Raw genomic sequence first — 3,835 nt, 5'->3', positions numbered from 1 at the left:
ACAAACCAACTTTCTGCTCAGTTAAGAAAATAAATTTTTGTTGATGTGACTTGAAATTTTCACTTTTCACCAGTGTAATCATTGCAAACATTATCTATGGTGCTGACTGCACTGGTGAAAATTTCAAGTTTCCTCAACAGGATCTTCTAGTAAGTACTACTTTCCCTACTATCTTTGTGCGACCCTTTTAGCAGTAGCACCTCATTTTGTGAGTAATGCAAACATAACCTCCCTCTTGTTTACAAAAAGAGAAAAAGATTGTTTCAGCATAATGTAATTAAAAATGAAAAACAAATCAGATAAGCTCATGGCTAGAGGGGCTTTATTTTTGCAGAATTATCCACTGCTATTTCATAAAACGAAAGGGCAGAAAATGTATTAAGTACTTTCTAATACCATCAAAAATTTGACCAGTTTAATTGACATTTTTTAATAGGATTAATTTAGTACTTGAGAGAGAGAAAGGATTGATAGGATTGGAAACTGAAGGCTGTAGTTTGTAATATTAGTAAATGTCATCAGAAACAGCAGCGGGCTTCAAATGTCCTGCTGCTCTCTTTTAACATGTCCTGAACAGGCTCTCGAGACAATAATTCGGCTCGGTCTCATTTTGTCTTGGACCTGTATGAAATGGAGAGTGACAATCATTACAAATTTTGCTGAGCTTGGGGATAGTTTGGGACTAAGAAACCCGGTGTAATATTAAAAGTGCTGAGGCCATCGCGTTCAATTGAGTGATCTGAAGAGCAGAGAGGTGGAAGTCCAGCATCCAAGGAGAAGCTCGTTCAGAAGGCAAGATATATTATTTTACTTCCTGCACAGATGACCATCTCCTGGACTAATGCTTGCAATTTAAATGCCGTACCAAGGACATTCTTTGGTTTTAGGCAAGGACTATTTGCTATGAATTATGAGATTATGGCTTATTTGTGCTACAGATGAAATAACGTACTTGTATTTCCATCAGAATTTAAACAGGCATGAAGATACGAGAGAGGTAAGAAAGTCAGGTGTTTTTTCCTTTTTTTTTTCCCTCTTTTAGAGCATGAGGTATATCTGAAACGTTGAACAACCTTAAATGTTCCTTAAAGTTCACTGTAGATGGAATAAATGATCCATCCCTTAGCAGGTCATCCTATCTGTACTTACACATAACTACATTAGGTTTCTCTTCTCGAGTGTAGAAAGCATTCTGGCTGACCTTTACTTTTCAGACAGTGGGCAGCCCACCCTTCCCTTTGACACCAGTGACCGATGGAGAGGACCTGTTGTTCTACTGCAGGGAGCCGGGCGCTGCGTTGCGGGGTGGCAGCAAGCTGGGCAGGGCTGCCGCTGGGCAGGTGAGAGCGATGGCTTGGGTGGGAGCAGGGGCTCAGGGCTGTGGAGCACTGGGTGAGTGGTGATGTGATGTGGGGCTGGACATCTGGGGCTGTCTGCACTCCCTCCCTGGGGCAGCCCATGGCCATGTGTGAATTTCCACCCGCTTGCACCTGCAGGCGGTCACTGCTGTGTTTGGGGCGCACACGTGGCAGAGGAGATCCCACGTGAGCTGTGGGCAGGGAAGGACAGAGCGGAAAGGCAGAAGCGTTCAGCAGCTTGGCAGCGTCCTAGCAAGCACAGGTACCAACAGTCAGGGAATGCGAGTGTGTCTTCAGAGTCATTCACGTACGCAGGCAAAGGGCTGCATTTATCCGATAATGCACTTGAAGTGCACAATTCAAGTGCTGATCTTTAAAGTGCTCGATGAAGTACCACTGAAACACTGAAAAACTGTTCCTAAGCGGCTTCTGGGGATGCTGCTTTTAAAATACAGATTTCATTTCTTTTGTGCGGCGTTTCAGGTCACTGGTCCTTTGTTCCACTTCTGTGAGCCCTTGTTGGAAGGCTGCCATTTCTCATCCTGCTTTGATGATTTCCAGCTTCGTTTGAGGAGCTGCTCTCTGCAGATCGTGTAATGAGGAGGATTTCCTCATGCAGGAAGAGCTTCCATCCTTCTCTTTAAGTACTGGGGTGGGTGTTTTCTTCATTGAACAGTGACTCTGTTTAATAGTTTTGTTTCTTTAATTATGAGTGATTAACTTTCCCTCTGTTGCTCTCGTGTGAAGTGACAGTTTGTGGCGTCTGTCCTGCAGAAGAAAAAAAGATGAATACTGGCAATGGATTCTGTGGGCAGTGAATCTCACTGAGGCTGGTCCATCTTGCACCAGATCCTGCTCGGCTCGTTTTGAGATGCTTTCCTCAGTGCTTTGCCAGTGCTACAGCTGGACTGAGCCTTGCAAGATCTGCTGTTAAGAGTGGAAAGTCAAAACGTTGCATAGATCTCAAGAAAGAAACAAAGCTGAGGGTACCCAGAGCGTTTGAAGGGATGCTTTAATTTCTATGTGCCACTTGAAAAGGAAGAAAGATGGAGAGAAAGGGGGAAAGAGAAAATGCTCAGCTGGAGGCTGGATGGCCGCAGGCCTGATGCAGCTCCTCTGGCCTTCAGCTTGGTGGGGTTTTCTATTCTGAAATGATGCTTCTCTGAAAGGCAAGCTGTAGCAATTAAACTGACGCGCAAACTCTCTTGAATCGTTATTTTGTGTGGGTAAAGCCTGTCTAAAATCAGTTTGTTTAGTATTTTTTCAGTTGGAAATGACGTTTTTATAGTCCAGAATGCAAATTTATTCCTCACCATCATATTCTGATGAAGAGGTGATAGGACATATTGAGCTACATGCTATGCATATTGCAAGGAGAACAACTAAATCTGCATGCAAAGATGTTTCCTGTATGCCTGTACTCAGTTTCACTGCCTGTCACAGTCTGAAAGGAAATCAGTATTTTTTTTCTCCTATTTATGGGCAATGGCCATCCATCCTGCTGCAGGCCTGGTGCTGGTAACAGGGCCAACAAGCAGAGGTGAGCTGATGTGCTGCAGGAGTGCGCTTGCTGTCTTTTATACTCGACATTCACTGCAGAGCTGTTATTGCAGCACACGTTTCTGGCCCTGTATCATACGGCTCGTGGTAACAAGCTGGTAGGCACGGTGAGGATATCAGAAGAAGGTCTCCAGCTTGGGCCCAATGAGTCTGACATGTGGGAAGGACGAATGCCAACATTTCATTTCCTTCCCTGGTGTTGATTTTCTGCAAATCTTTGAACAAAACTGGAGTTTGGCCATGGTTGCAGTCTTGTTCTGACTGCTGTTTTCCAAATTGCGTTGGTTGTGTTGGATGTGATGCTTCCTCCTGCTTTCAAGAAGAAGACTACTCAGTAAATCATGTGATTTTAGTTTTTACCCTTTTGCTTTGCCTTAAGTAATATTAGCAAATGCTACAGAGATAAGTGTAATTTCAGAATCTAAAAGATATTTCAGTTTTCTGCTTCATTTTTGTCCTATTTTGTCAGACTGTCAGATTTTGGCAGTGCTGACAGTGAGCATCATTCCTGTTTGTCTTGGGACAAGATCTTCTGAGTCCTGCAGTGTGGTGTGGGTAGGGAGAAAGAGCAAGCAAGGAGTCTGAAGCTACTGGGTGTCTGTATCCAACCTTCCATCCCATGTGGTTGGTTTCTTCTCACTGGTGACAGGACGAGGTGAAATGGCGTCAGTGTGCCAGGGTAAGTTTAGGTTGGATATCAGGAAACCCTTCTTTACAGAAAGGGTTGTTAAGCAGTGCAATGGGCTGCCCAGGGAGGTGGTTGAGTCACCATCCCTGGATGTGCTTAAAAACCGTTTGGATGTGGTGCTCAGGGCCATGATTTAGGGGTGGGCTGTTAGAGGTAGGGTAGGATGGCTGGGTTGTGGTTGGACCTTAAGGTCTTTTCTGATCTGAGCGATTCTATGGTGAGCAGGCAG

At 44.4% G+C, this 3,835-nt stretch overlaps 1 long non-coding RNA gene across 2 annotated transcripts in view; it reads left to right on the top strand.

Annotated features, from left to right (window-relative positions):
• Positions 1-3,609, top strand: part of LOC104911300 — a 9,216-nt gene extending 5,607 nt beyond the window's left edge. The window contains exons 2-4 of one of the 2 annotated variants that reach the window (XR_002115605.1): positions 1,215-1,340; positions 1,497-1,620; positions 1,842-3,609. This is a non-coding gene — a long non-coding RNA (uncharacterized LOC104911300). The other variant, XR_793808.2, reaches the window with a different exon arrangement.
• Positions 3,610-3,835: the final 226 nt, after the last annotated feature.

The sequence above is a fragment of the Meleagris gallopavo genome, chromosome 5 (assembly GCF_000146605.3).
Source record: "Meleagris gallopavo isolate NT-WF06-2002-E0010 breed Aviagen turkey brand Nicholas breeding stock chromosome 5, Turkey_5.1, whole genome shotgun sequence".
Classification (NCBI taxonomy): domain Eukaryota; kingdom Metazoa; phylum Chordata; class Aves; order Galliformes; family Phasianidae; genus Meleagris; species Meleagris gallopavo.
Note: the sequence above shows the minus strand (reverse complement) of the source record. Positions and strands in the feature narration are given on the sequence as shown.